The sequence below is a fragment of the Monodelphis domestica genome, chromosome 2 (genome assembly GCF_027887165.1).
Source record: "Monodelphis domestica isolate mMonDom1 chromosome 2, mMonDom1.pri, whole genome shotgun sequence".
NCBI classification, from domain to species: domain Eukaryota; kingdom Metazoa; phylum Chordata; class Mammalia; order Didelphimorphia; family Didelphidae; genus Monodelphis; species Monodelphis domestica.
Genome location: NC_077228.1, coordinates 61,427,153 through 61,443,047, shown reverse-complemented (window position 1 = coordinate 61,443,047; position 15,895 = coordinate 61,427,153). Strand labels below are relative to the sequence as shown.

Genomic DNA, 15,895 nt, shown 5'->3' with positions numbered 1-15,895 from the left:
TGAGGAGCACCTGAAGAAGCTCAATGGTGAAACCTTTCCATGAAATATTTCTACCTTGCCATGAGAAAGAAATAAACAATTTTCACTAAAACATATTGATGTGTGTGTATGTATAGATGCTGCTATATTTCTGCATACCTACATATTTGTGATCTATTCATGTGTTCATATACACACATAATATTCACACACTTTATACATTGGAAGCCCCTTTAACAAGAGGCTCTTTCTTAGCTGTCTTTTTTGTCTCCAGATCTAAGCTCAGGACATCACTGCTGGGTTCAAGCTCTTTTAAACAGAATGGCATCCTAAGGGAAATAAAGCAAGAATCAAACGGGCACCAAGCTTATGATGACACCTACTGATGACACCATATTTGTCACACCATTATCATTACAATAACCAATAACCAAATCCTTCTAATGCCATGCTTATGACATCACACTTCTGACACCATACTTCTAGCACCATATTTGTTTGCAGTGTCAGAGCAGATAGTAGCCCTGGGTTCAAGGGAGGCCATCCCTGTATGGTCAGGAAGGACCCTTGAGAATGGAGATGGACCTTAAATGATGACTTGTCCATTATTTATTTTTACAATCTGCTTTCTCCTAGACTTCATGGTAGAGTGACCCATGGAATAGATGATGAAGAAGAAGAAGAACCAAGAGCAGAGACAGTCCTGGCAGAAGGGGAGATCTTGGCTGCTCTATTGAAGCTGCTTTTCTGAAGAAGCCTACAGGAGAGACTCAACAAAGAGAGCCAAAGGCAGACCAGTTCTGTCTGGTCAAAAACTGGAGGCTCCTGTTTCCTCCTCTTGAGTATTGTTCAATGAGAGGGAGATGGGAGATCCTCAGAGCCCCTCAGGGAGCTGCCTGAGAAGGCCTGGGGATTGTCTTCCCCCACAGCTGCCTCTCTTAGTGATGTGAAAGGCTTAGGCCAGCCCAGCTATAGAGCCTTTCTCTCAGTCCACAGATACATATGGATGGGCAGAATCCTCTCCCAGGATGCTCTGCTTGCTTAGAGGAACCTTACACAGCTGGAGTGTAGGAGAGTACATGGCAGTCTTTGCTTGTGCTGGAAAAGAGATAACATTCAGCACAGCAGTGATTCTGAGCCTGTCAGGAGAGTCCCAAAGAGGCACCCACCCAAGGATGGTAGTTCCTGACCTTGCAGTTCCTGACCTCAACTTCTTCCCAAGAGCTAGAGCAACTCCAGGAGCATGTGGAAGTATGAAAGGAACCAGAGGAAATCTGTCTCTGCCACTGACATGAACAGATGAGGGGCTAAGGGGATTGCAGGCCAAATGCCCCTTGTCCTGGGGATCTTCCTTGTGCCCCTGAAGGAGAAGTGAGAACGGTTAGGCCTGGGATCCTGAAGGAGGAAGTACAGACTTGTCAGTCTTAATCCAAGATGGGAAGAGATGGAGAGTCTGAGTAAACAGTTTCCAGCCATTATTGATGATGTATGAAGGGAACCAAGAACTTCCAACATAGGGTGGGTACCTCATGGGCTAGGCTGCCCAGATGGGACAACTGGCTGCCTCCTCCTGAACATGTCCATCCCCCTCTCGGGATTCTGCTCAGTTCTCTGTTCTTGCCACCTGGACAAGAGGGAGAAGCCTCTCCCCATCGTCTTGGAGAGCAAACGCCCATTCCAACCACCACAGACCTCCTTATGGCAGTCAGCCACAGGGGTGGTTTCTTCCCTCCACCATTTGCCTCCGGTTTTTCCTGCCTTCCTAAAAGAGCTGTGCTATGCTGTCCCCACTCAGCTGGAGACTCTGGCTGAAGGCAGGAGTAGGAGGCTCAGGGGGTCGCCACCCCTTGCTCTTCCTGGCAGAACCACAAGCCCAGTGGAGGGACCCTGAAGGGTGCCCATTCCGGAGCAGTGGGGATGACACCCAGGAGAGGCAACATGGCGGGTAAGCACTGAGCATTGCTTCTGCATGTCGTGTGTCTGATGAGGACTGCCTGCCTGGCAGAAACAACTGCCAGGGAGGACAGAGAGCAGCAAGCCTGGTGAGCATGGGGCAATGACACCCTGAGAAGGCATGGGCATGCCCCAGAGGGGTGAGTCCCCTGTCCATGCATGAACCTTGGCCATTCATTCCTCTATGAGTGCCCCTCTACAGCTGTGGCACCTTTGTCCCCTTTGTATTTCCCTTTCCATACAGGGAGCACACACTAGAGAGGCATCTGCAGGATGAATGGGTGCATCTATTCCTCTACTGATAGTATGGATATTTGTGGGAACCGGGCACACAGAGTGATCACACTGATAGAAAGCCCTGCACAGAAGGAATATTGGCATCCATTCTACCCACTCATAGTATGTATATTTGTAGAAAACTATTCCCTGGATTTAGGACAGGTTAAATAAGATGCAGGGATAGATATCTGGATACAAAATACTAGTCACTAAGTATTAAGCAACAGCTATGTGACGAGCATTAAATCAATCACCGAGTATACAAAGATAAGCAAAAATAGACCCATTTCCTCAGGAAGCTTATAATAGAATAGGGGAAGCAACATGCAAATAGCTAGGTACAAGCCAAATATAGAAAAGATTAACTGGAGAAAATTTCAGAATTAGCCTTTTTTTTTAAACTCTTTAGTCACGTTTTATTTTTCCCGAATTACATGTAAAAACCATTTTTTTGACCTTGGCTTTCTAACATTTTGAGTTCCAAATTCTCTTCCTCCCTTTTCTTTCTGACTCCCTCATCCTGAGATGGTAAACAATATTATATTGGTTGTAAGTGGATTGCAAAGTTTCTTGCAGAAGAAGGGATTGAAGCGGGAGATTGGAGGAAGCTGGGGAACCCAGGTGGTTTAGGATGAGGCGTCAGAGTATTTCAGGCATGGAGAACAGCCGAAGAAAAAAATACAGTTAGAAGATGGAATGTCCAGTGCGGGGAGAAAGCAAGGAGGACAGTGCCACTGGATCAAAGTGTGAGAAAGGGAATAAGGTATAATGAAACTGGAAAGACAGGAAAGGTTCAGGTGATGAAGGGCTTATAACGCCAACTGGAAGACTGAATATATTACTTTTAGATATACTCATGAAACAGTATGAGAAGACATATGAAACTTTTTTTTTCCCTGTAAATTGCTCAGGTACATTTAGATGCTTGTACAATCCTAGAGAGATAAAATATTTGGAGACAGAGCATTGTTTCCTTTTGATGAAGAGCACTTGTTTGACTAGTTTGAAACCTTGCTGGGCAGAGAAATTTACCAATGAATGGACATTGATTAATGAAAATGAAGGACTAATTAATTAATGTAAAATGTATGCTTACAATAGGTACTGGTCCCAAGAATGTTAATGAATTTAGATTCCTTCAATTCCAGAGTATCACCTAGTGAAAGTAGACATTTTGCCATCAATGGACTCATATATTCCTGGATGAGACCCAAGTAAGCCTTGGGTTGACCATGCAATCAATGCACTTCATCCTTGGCCAACAAATGATGTTGAAAAAGGGCTAGACTTTTGGCAAGTGTGAAAGTTGCAGCCTCTGGACTTGTGCAGAATCTGCAGGCAGCATATCCTGAAGTACTCTTTCAAGAAGGGTTGCAAAAGCTTATAGAAGAAATTTGACAGTGAGGAGATAGAGTAAATGGATGCTAAATTTCAAAATGAAAGGTAGAAGCTCCCTACTTTGGTGGTGTGTGGACAATCTGTTACAGAAGCCAAGAAAAAAAAGCAGTAAGATCAGATGAACAAAATGAAGTCAAAACTATAGGTGAGGATACTTCTAACTGAAGCAGAAAAAGTGATTGGATGATGAACACTTGAGACAGGGTCAAGGTGATTTGACGATAAATTGGGGAGTGATCTGATACTAGAAGGCGTAATTTCAGCTAGTCCCAGGATCTCTTATGTCTGGGGCAGGAACTTCTTATTGGCAGCCCATGCTCAAATTTAAAAGTAAAGTCTCTTTAGAAAGGAACAGAGGTACCCTATATCAAGGTAAGGCCAAAATGGGTATTTTATTTAGACATAAAAGGTGATACTATAAATTAGGGGAACATAGGATAGTTAACCCGTCAGATCTATGGAAAAGGGAAAAATTTATGACCAAACCAGAAATGGAGGACATTACAAGATGTAAAATGATAATTTTGTGTATGAAATTAAAAAGACTTTGCACAAATGAATGTAACCAAGATCAGAAAGGGAACAAATGGGGTGGGGCAGAGAATTTTTATAACAAATTTCTCTGATAAAGGTTTCATTTCTCAAATATATAAAGAACTAGGTAAAAATTTTAAGACTACATGTCATTCCCAAATTGACACATGATCAAATGATAAGAATAGACAGTTTTCAGATAAGGAAATCAAAGCTATCAGTAATCATATGGAAACAAATGTTCTAAATCTCTCTTGATTAGAGAACTACTAATTAAAACAGCTCCAAGTTATCACCTTACATCGATTGGACTGGCCAATGTGATGGTAAAGGAAAGTGATAAATGTTGGAGAGGATATGGCAAAATTGGGTCAGTAATGCAATATTGATGGAGTTTTGAACTGATCCAACCATTCTGGTAGACAATTTGGAACTATGCCCAAAGAACTATAGAAAAATGCATAACCTTTGGTCCACTACAAGGTCTGTATCACAAAGAGCTAAAAAAGGGGAAGGGGGAATATTTGTTTGTACTAAAATATAGCAGCTCTTTTTGTGGTGGAAAAAAATGGGAAATTGAGTGGATTGGGGAATGGCTAAACATATTGTGGTATATGATAGTGATGGAATACTATTATGCTGTAAGGAATGATTAAAGGGCTGAAACTTATGCATAGTGAAATAGGTCGAACCTGAAGAACATTATAGAAAGTAATAGCAATATTGTGGAATATGAAAGATTTAGCTATTCTCTGCAATACAATGATCTAGGACACTTCTGAGGGACTTAATATAGGGAATGCTACTTATCTCCAAAGAAAGAACTATTGGAATCTGTATGTAGATCAAAGCATACTATTTTCATATTTAGTTTATCTGAGTTTTTATTTGGGAGTTTTATATGTATTACAAAAATGAAGAATATAGAAATATGTTTTGCATGATAATATATGCATAACCCAGATTAAATTGCTTACCAGCTCTGAGAAGGGGAAGGGAAGGGAAATAGACAATTTGTATCATATAACTTCTGGAAGCTTATATGGAAAATTGTTATTACATATAACTGGTAAAAGAAAATATGTTTACTAGAAAAATGAACAGATGTAATGAAAGAGTAGTTTCACTTGGAGAAGGAAAGCATCAGACCCAGAGGTCACTGAAGTCTAATATTAGGATAGAGATGATAATTGAATCTGTTCAAGCTGATGAGACCACTAAGTAAACCAATATGCTGGAAGAAGAGAAGAGGGGTCAGGATAGAACCCCGGGGGAATATTCATCACTATCAGGGATGACCTGAATAAAGATCCAGCAAAAGAGACTGAGGAAGAATGCCCAGATTAATAAGAGGATCATGAGAGAGGAGTGTGACAAAAACTTAGAAGAAAGTATCACTGAGAAGAGTGTGATTAGCAGTGTCATAGACAACAGAAAATTCAAGAAATATGAAGATGGAGAAAAGGTCAATGGTAATTAAGCCATTACTAGTAACATCAACGGTAATTGAATTATGAAGTTGGAAGCTAGACTTTGGAGAATTAAAATAGTGAGAAAGAGGAAGTGGAGGCATTGATTGTGGATGGTCTCTAGGAGTTTGGCCACAAAATTAGGAAAGATATGAGAATAGTTTGCATGGATGGAAGGATGCAGTGGGTGTTTTTTAAGGATAGAGAAGATCTGGGTATATTTATAGGCAAAAACAAAGATAAATGAAGATAAGTGAGAATGAGAATTATAGAAGGAGCAATGTCATTGAGGAGATAGGATGGAAATGTAATGAAATAGTATTGTGCTATAAAAAATTGACAAGCAGGAGGAGCTCAGAAAACCTGGAGAGACACAAACTGAAGCAGAGTAAAATGAGCAGAACCATGAAAGCGTTGTACACAATGACAGGAATACTAGTCAATGAACAACTGAATGACTTTCAGCAACACAGTATAGCAGAATATTTGTTGGTTAATTAAGAACTAATTAGGAAACTGTATACTATCATTGATTGATGGATAAATGAGAGATTGAGTGAGTTGAATTTCTTTAAGCCAGAATAGAATCTCAAGAATCACTCATGGGAAGTGTAAGAATTAAAGTTTAATGGTTTGACTAAAATATATGAAATTTATAAATAATATGGTAGTCCCCGATTCAAAGTTATTGCTTCAAAGTATAAATGACTTCAATAGCTTTTATTTACAAAAGAGGTGGAAAGAAAGCAGAGAAATACAAAAGGGTAGAGAAGACATTAGCTTATTTAATTAAGTATTGCTCAGGTACTTGACTCAGCCAGGACTTGTTGACATTCAACCAGAATTTAACTCTCTCCAGAAGACAGGGAGGGATAGCCAGCTATCCACTCACCCAAGTTCCTTCCAAGAGGCAAGTCAAAATGATGACCCGAGCTGAAGGTGATTCCTGAGGGCTACTTCCTTGAGCTACCCTTCTTCCTTAAGCAGACTTCCTTCTTGAAGTCCAACTCCTTCTTTGACATCAACTTCCTTCTTGGAGTTGACTCTCCTAGCCCCAGAAATTAAGGGCCTTTTATAGTGGCTTCTTATCCCTTCCTATTTTCACAAGGGCCAATCACAGCTTCCAAATTACCCAGCACTGCCCAGAGGGCAGTGTTTGTGTGAACCACTTATCTTCTGGAGAGGTTAATACTCATCAAAAGAGTTCACAAATTCCTGGCTGACTGTGGTGTGAATTCTCATTTCCTGGCAGATTGAGTTGAAAGGGTGGAGAGCTCCTCCACCTAGTGCTAAGTAGGGTGTTCAAGCTTTTGTTGATTCAATTCAAAAGTAGAGAAAGGAGAGTTAATCCTGTCTCACAATTTAGTGAGGTACTAAGTAGGGATACTTAAGTTACTGTTAACCAAAGTGTTAACTTAAAATAGACAAAGGGAATAAAGGATTCCCTTTTACAAATGTAAACTCAAAGAGAACAAAGAATTTCCTTTTATATGAAGAGAATTTTCTCAAGGAGCTTTGGAAAGGACAGTTGGACCAACAAACTCACTCTTTGAACAATTCTGAATAAGGATGATTGTTTGAGGTGACTGCTCTGTGAGTTGGGAGAAATTTCTGGTCAATTTACTCTTGAAAGCATTCTAGCAGACCAGAGACCAAGGATTGTATTGGGTGCAGTACCCATGCTGAGCCCAGTAGGTGGCAGAAAAGAGTGATCTTGTCTGAGTGAAGAAAGTTTGTGAAGATTCTAAAAGCTCCTTTTTTTCATCTGGGCAGCAAGAAAAGAAACCTGCCTGATTCCTCTCTATTTATAAGGTTATATTTAATACAGGATAGAAAGCTAGATATTTGGGGATTTAGATAGAGTAGAATAAGAAGGATCACTCTTGGTGATCATGAAGAAATCCCTTGCGGGATAGATTTTGGGGGTTGGTTTAGTTAAGATAATTTTAGAGTTAGGGAATTGTAATTCTTATTTCAAAATCTCCAATTTCCTTTTCCTATCACTGTTTTATAGAAGATTTATCTCCAGTCAAGTGTTTTCAACTACTGGTCCATCAAACTCTCAACTCTCAACTCCTAACAACTAAATTTGTTTATAGCCTAGTAATAAGCTATTATATCTTCAATCTATAACTGAACAACTCGCCCTCCCCCAAATAACAGTTGGCAAGCCATATATAGGAAAAAAAGGATCTAGAAACAGGTTTCTAATATTGTACAGAGCAGACATAAACAGAGTGTCTGAGTATAATGGTTTGCCTCCCTTAGCCACAGGGGCACCAAAGGGCAGCACCTCTCTCCACTGCCAGCACCAATTAACACAGACTTAGATTCTGCAGAGAATATTATGGAGTACTTATACTTGGTAAACGTTACCACCATGTTTTCAAAGACAATTTCAGTTCCATCAGAGGAATACCTGTACATGACATAATATACCAAATTCTATGTTTGACCCTTTTGGAAGTCTTACAGTGGCTTCCATTAGGGGGTTTTGGACTTTTGACACTGATTTTATTTAGGATGTTTATCTATTACATCCTAAATATTTTTACCTCCATAAAATTAAAACATTTAAGGAACTATGAAAGAGATCTAAAGGTGCAATATTTGGAGGGAGTCATACAAGGCCAAGGCCAATTGATTGAGGAAATGAGAAAGAAGTTGAATATGGGCAATGAGGTAGAACAGGCAACAGCAGTAGACACAAAACTTCAACAAGAGACAGCTGAGTTGGAACATGTTGTGGGAGGGTTTTTCTCACTGTGTGAGGTATCTATGCTTACAAATAACAAACAAATGGTTACTATTGAACAAAGAAAGAATTTTACACAATCAGACCTTGATAGTTTAAAGAAAAACACTTCCCTTCGAAGAAGAACCCATTACTGTAATAAGGAAATTTAAAAAAATCATAAAACAGTATGACTCCACTTAAAATGATATGGACATTTTGTTGAATGAATTACATGACAAATGCGAAAAAGGGAAAATTGTCTCAGACATAGAGAAGTGGCCAGAATTTCCCCCAGATTGATACATGAATATTCCTGAGGATTATGAGGAGTTAGAGCACGAGAGGCACTTTTTAACAGAAAGAGGCAAAATTCTAACTGACCTGGGGCTTGGTCAAAATTTGAAAGGATTCATGAACAAATAGATAGACATGGGAAACGTTACCTGTCCTTGGACATTCTGAAAGATAAAGATGTTAAATAGTTGAAGTGACAATTCATGAAAAACTCATAAAAGGTTATCGGGCAATATTTTCAGCAAAATTGTCCTGACTGGGTGGAAATGACCTTAGATATCAAGAGTTGCTACATATATTTTTCAAGCTGACCAAGACAAGAGAATGACACAATAGATTTAGTGGAGAACCTAAGAAAAGAGATTGGAGAGCTAAAAATGAAAATTGACAAAAATGACAAGCAAGACAAGACTGTAATAGTACCAATGAAGGAATTTAAGCAACCAAGGCAGTTTTTTAAGCACCAAAGAAATTATAGGAACCAAGGTTTGCGTTGCTACTTTTGTGGCAACTTTGGTCATTTCATGAGACAATGTAGATCCTGGGGAAGGCAAAACGGAGGTTTTTACAGGGGCACTGGAAATTACTATTGTGGCAATAGATTTTATGACAGAGGGTATAATAACCACTATCCAGGATTTAGAGGCAGTGGGTTCCCTGATAGGTTTCAGTTTGGGTATCAAGACAGGAGACCTAGTTATCCAAATGAGTATGAAGGAAGGTATTACCCAGGGTCTGCCAAAACTGAAGACATGTAGAAAATGCAAAATCACATAAAGGAGACCATCCCAAATACTCCCAGGTGGTCAGTAGCAGCATCCCCAAACACAATGCACAAAAGGGGGAACATGGGGGAAGTACATTATGAACGTTTCCCCGGGGAAGTAGACTAGGTGATAATGATGAGAACCAGGATATACAAGCACAGGCTATAGATATAGAAGAAATGCAAGTGGAAATAAATGAATGAATTGGAGAATGAAGGACAGGAAGATGAGTTTAAATTTCCTGATCCAACAATCATGACTCCTGTTATCCTGGTCTACACTTCACCTTGAAGTACAGAACCCCATGTCACTCTAAAAGTGGAAAATGTAATTTATGATTGCCTTATAGACACTGGAGCCTCTAAATCAATGTTGAAGAAGTCACCTCTGATAGATTATATGATAGTGTGGGATCTATGCAAGTTGTAATTTCAGGAACACCACTAGAAGTGAAAAAGTTAACACCTCGTATGGTCTCCTTGAGGCCACTGAGTATGAATCATCCCTTCCTGCTCATGCCAAATTCACCTGCAAGTCTTTGGGGTAGAGATTTACTTTGCATACTGTGGGCTACTATCGTTTGCAAACTGTGGGCTACTATCGTTTGCAAACTGTGGGCTACTATCATATGCACACCAGAAGGAGACATTTTTCTAGAACTGCCAGAAAAATCTTTGGAACTTTTTCCTATATTGTTATTGGAAAGCCAAGATCCTGAGATAGAGAAGTCAGAGATATAAGATTTCCATATTCCTGAAGGTTTATGGGCTATGTCATCTACAGATGTGGGATTATTAAAGTAAGCAGTGCCTGTAAATATTATTACCAGAGATTGTCCACTATCATGCATCCCACAGTACTCGCTATCAAAAGAAGCAATAGAGGGAATTACACTTATTATTGAATCCTTGATACAGCAGAAGATTTTCATAGTATCCTTCATGTCTGAATATAACACCCCGATCTAGCCAGTGAGAAAGTTGAAACTGGATGAAAAGGGCAGACCATTCTATCAATTTGTTGAAGATCTGAGAGCCATTAACAATCATGTGATCAAAAGACACAACCATCCAGCCACAACAATATCCTCAATTCCCAGCAATGCAAAGTTGTTTTTTTTTTATGGTAGTTGACCACTGTTCTGCATTTTTCTCCATCCCTATTCACGAGGATTCCCAAAAGATCTTTGCCTTCACCTGGAAAAGTATTAATTCATATGGCATCAAATGCCTCAAGGATTCTGCAAAAGTCCTTGTTTTCCCAAATTTTGACTGAAGACCTGGCTAACATCCATTTTAAAGATAGCAGACTGATCCACTTTGTTGACAATCTCCTGTTGGCTTTACCACCAGCCAAGGTGTGCCAAAGAGATAGCAAGCACCTTCTGATTGAATTGTTTAAAAGTGTAGAAGCAACATCTCTTAAACATGGAGGTGCCCTGGCTGCTATTGGTTCCAGTTGAGCAGAGTAGTATGTGATAGGTTTTTGTACTGACCAAAAAACTCTGTAAGCACCCCAGATGCAACTCCCTTTCATGGACATACAAAATGAAAGGCTTTTTGTAGTCCGGAATGCCCAGAGCCCGTGTAGATAAAATGGCATGTTTCAATTGTGATATGGCATTGAGGTGTTCTGTTTAATTCTTTAATACTATCTTTTTTCAGCTCTTTTAATGGTTTTACCAGTTCCCCCAAACCTGGTATCCACTATATACACAATTCTGTCATCCCCAGAATGACTCTCAGCTGCTTTTTGATGTTTGGAGCTGTTACCTTTTGAATATTAGCTATCCTCTTCTCTGAGATATATCTGGACCCTTCTGTTAATACAAAGTCCCTGTATTCCATTCAGGGTAAGCACCATTGGACTTTAGATTTAGAGATTTTATTAACAACTTCTACAACTGTAAAGGTTGTGGGAAAAGATCTGTGGTTGCATTGCTTGTATGTGAAAAAAATATCAAGTGAAGAAAATAACTGTTGAAAAAGGCTGCAGGCACAGTTGGTAATCAAGAGGAAGAGGAGACAAAAATCAACACAACTACAACACAACAAGGACAATGCAAAGACAACTGAACACAGATGACAGGCTTACTACAGACAAGGTTTCTTAAGGACAATGCACTGTAAAAACACATTACAAGAACATTGCTACAATCAAGAGGACAAATTTAGCAACATTCTATAAGAGCAACACTCCAGAAGAAAAACTGGCCACATATACTTTTGCAAGCAAACTGAAGAAGGTACCGATGAAGATTCTGATGATAGGACACTGTGCATTTCAATGGAACAGATTTGAAATAAGACGAGTTTGTATATTAGCATTTATATGGTAAGTATAAATCATTTGGGGTTTAGGAATAGTTATCATTAGGATACATACAAAATCACATAGAAACGTTAGAAGTTCTAGAAAGCTGCATATAATACTAAGGACATACTAGTATAAAAGATAACTTAATTCATAAGAATTTTATATCCAATTTACAGAGACTTACTATTCACAACAGGGGGGAGATTTTAAATTCTTCCAAAGGAGTGAATTCTAGTATGTAAATATGTATATATTTGTGTGTGTATGTTTATATATAAATATGTATAATATATATATGAAGATATGTATGTTTGTGTAAAATAGGTTGTGCATAGTTTTTATTACATGATGTGTTCTGAGTTGAGGTTGCAATAGTGTTAGATAGGTTTTCTTTTTTTGTAACTAGAATAGAATAGGAAAAGTTTGCAGTTTCTGTAGTTTATAAGTTGATTTGGAATTGTGTTATTCTTAGGTAGAAATTGTTTTATATTAGAATACTAAAGTTTGGTTCTGTTTCTATTTCCATAGTGTTTGTAAGATAAATGTTAAAAGTTTTATCTTTAGAATAGAAGTTTTCTGTACTAGCATAGAAAAATTGTATTCTTTTGTTATTACATTGTTTTGAATTTGGAGTTTTGTAATTGTAATTTGATTTGTATGGATATAAAATTTTCCTTACTTTTTCTTTTCTATCCTTTTGATTCTCTTTCTGTCCTTAGAATAGGATAGCTTAGAATAGGGTTAGAGTGGTGATAGAATAGTACAAGGTTATAGTTCTATTTGGGAAAAACTATTGCTTTAGGTATAAAATAAAGTAGTGTGGTTTATTAAGAGTCATTTAGGGAGCCATGGCTCCCAAAAGACTCACAGGGGGGTTTTAGCATTTAGTTAGTTAATTAATTAAGAATTAATTAGGAAATAGGATATTCTTATTCATTGATGGATAAGTGAGAGATTGAGTGAGTTGGATTTCTTTAAGCCAGAATAGAATCTCAAGAGAGAATTTTATCAAGAAGTTTTGGAAAAGACAGTTAGACCAACAAACTCACTCTTTCAATGATCCTGAATAAAGAAGGTTGTCCTAGGAGGCTGCTCTGTGCGTTGGGAGAAATTTCTGGTCAATTTATCTCTTGAAACTATCCTAGCTAACCAGAGACCCAAGAAGGATTGTATTGGGTGCAGTACCTGTGCTAAGCCCAGTAGAGAGCAGAAAAAGAGTGAGTTTGTCTGAGTGGAGAAAGTTTGTAAAGATTCTAAAAGCTCCTTTTTTTTTTTTTATCTGAGCAGCAGGGGAAGACATCTGACTGATTCCTCTCTGTGTATAAGGTTATATTTAGAATAGAATAGAAAGCTAGATATTTGGGGATTTAGATAGAGTAGAATAAGAAGGATCACTCTTAGTAATCACGAAGAAATCCCTCATGGGATAGATTTTGGGGGTTGGTTTAGTTAAGATAATTTTAGAGTTAGGGAATTACAAATCCTAAACTTCCCATTTCAATATCTCCAATTTTCTTTTCCTATCACTGTTCCTATAGAGGTAAAAATATAAATAGGTTCTTATAGAAGATTTATCTCCTGTTTACCTGTTTATAGCCTAGTAAGTAGGCTATTATATCTTCAATCTACAATTGAACTCCACCCCCCAAATAACAACAGTGATCCTCAACCTCAACACACCCATGATAAAAGTGCCATCTGTTTCCAGAGATGAACTAAGGAGTCTGAATTCAGAGCAAAGCAAACTTTTTTTACTTAAAAAAATTTTTTTTTGTTGGAGTTTCCTTCTACAAAAGGATTAATATGTAAAAGTGTTTTACATACTTGCACTTGTAAAATCTATATGAGACTACTTACTATTGTGAAGATTAAATTTAACTCTCCCCTGATTGTGAAAATGAAATTAACTCTCCCTTGATTGTGACCCCTGCCTATTTCAGATTTAATCACCAAAGGTATAAACACTCCATTCAAACTTGAGTGGGGGAGGTCTGTAACCCATGTATGCAATAGTGGATGACTAATCAGAATTGACTGACTACTTCCTGGGCAGTCCTAAGCAAAGCTTTAGACTATGATTTGTCCACATAAAAAGTGGAGGAAGACACAGGAAGTGATGCAAAAGAAAGTGTCTTTAAAAGGAATTACAACTTCCTGTGAGACACAATTCTTCATTCTTTGGAGTGGAGGCTGGTGGAGAATCTTCTGACTGGACCCAAGACCCTGTTCCTGGTGAGGCTGTTCTAAAATCTCTTCCTTTGAACTGACATGTGGTGAGTGAAAAGCTGACTCTTTAACTGCTGAATTTTTCTGAAGAAACTGGTCTCAGGAGAGACTTGCCTCTTGAGAGTGAATTCCCCACCTAAGGACTAACTCTCCCTGCCCAGGTTGAGCCAAGGGCCAGGAGTAAATTACTTAGTGCTTAGGCTAGATATCCTACCCTATCCTCTCTCTGATTTTCTTACTTCACTCTATATTTTGTAAATTGTAAATGAATCTCTTTGGAATAAATAAAATCCCTGGCAACCCTATTTTTAATATAATCCAGTCCAACCTTAAAAATAACCCCTTTTCCCCCTTATACTACCACGTGGAGGCAGGGAGGGGGAGGAATAGAATTTAAGACTCAAAATTCTTTTTGAAATGTCAGAAATTATTTTTACATGTAATTGGGGAAAATATTAAATTTCTAAAAAGGTTTCTGGGTCCTTTTCCTTTTTTTTGAAATTTTTATTTAATTAGTCAATTTAGAACATTTTTCCTTGGTTATAAGAATCATATTATTTCCTTCCCCTCCCCCCATCCTTCCCTTCCTGTAGCTGATGTGTAATTCCACTGGGTTTTACATGTATCCTTGATCAAAACCTATTTCCATGTTGTTGGTTGCACTAGGGTGATCATTTAGAGTCTACATCCCCAATCATATCCCCATTGACCCATGTAATCAAGCAGTTGTTTTTCTTAGGTGTTTTTACTCCCACGGTCTTTCATCTGAATGTGGATAGTGTTCTTTCTCATAAATTCCTCTGAGTTGTTCAGGATCACTTCATTGCCACTAATGGAGAAGTCTATTCCATTCGATTGTACGACAGTGTATTGGTCTCTGTGTACAATGTTCTCCTGGTTCTGCTCCTTTTTCTCTGCATCAGTTCCTGGAGTTCATTCCAGTTCCCATGGAATTCCTCCACTTTATATTTCCTTTGAGTACAATAGTATTCCATCACCATCAAATATCACAATTTGTTCAGCCATTCCCCAATTGAAGGGCATCCCCTCATTTTCCAATTTTTTTTGACACCACAAAGCACAGCTATAATTATTCTTGTACAAGTCTTTTTCCTTATTATCTCTTTGGAGTAAAAACCCAGCAGTGCTATGGCTGGATCAAAGGGCAGATAGTCTTTTATTGCCCTTTGGGCATAGTTCCAAATTGCTCTCCAGAATGGTTGAATCAATTCACAACTCCACCAGCAATTCATTAATATCTCAACTTTGCCACATCCCCTCCAGCATTCATTACTTTCTTTGCTGTCATGTTAGCCAATCTGCTAGGTGTGAGGTATTACCTCAAAGTTGTTTTGATTTGCATTTCTCTGATTATAAGAGATTTAGAACACTTCTTCATGTGCTTATTAATAGTTTTGATTTCTTTATCTGAAAATTGCCTATTCATGTTCCTTGCCCATTCATCAATTGGGGGAATGGCTTGATTTTTTTGTACAATTGATTTAGCTCTTTATAAATTTGAGTAATTAGACCTTTGTCAGAGGTTTTTGTTATGAAGGTTTTCCCCCAATTTGTTGCGTCCCTTCTGATTTTGGTTGCATTGGTTTTGTTTGTACAAAACCTTTTTAATTTGATGTAATCAAAATTATTTATTTTACATTTTGTAATTTTTTCTAACTCTTGCTTGATCTTAAAATCTTATCTTTCTCAAAGATCTGACACATATACTATTCTGTGTTCACCTAATTTACTTATAGTTTTCTTCTTTATATTCAGGTCATTCACCCATTCTGAGTTTATCTTGCTGTAGGGTGTGAGATATTGATCCAAACCTAATCTCTCCCATACTGTCTTCCAATTTTCCCAGCAGTTTTTATAAAATAGTGGATTTTTGTCCTAAAATCTGGGTTTGGGTCCTTTACCTATTGGGTTCTCAGAGACTA

The 15,895-nt window shown here is 38.2% G+C and overlaps 1 long non-coding RNA gene across 1 annotated transcript in view; it reads left to right on the top strand.

Annotated features, from left to right (window-relative positions):
- Window positions 1–14,269, top strand: part of LOC103106422 (uncharacterized) — a 41,648-nt gene extending 27,379 nt beyond the window's left edge. The window contains exon 6 of the long non-coding RNA XR_008916092.1: window positions 616–14,269. This is a non-coding gene — a long non-coding RNA (uncharacterized LOC103106422). The remainder of the gene's footprint in view (window positions 1–615) is intronic.
- Window positions 14,270–15,895: the final 1,626 nt, after the last annotated feature.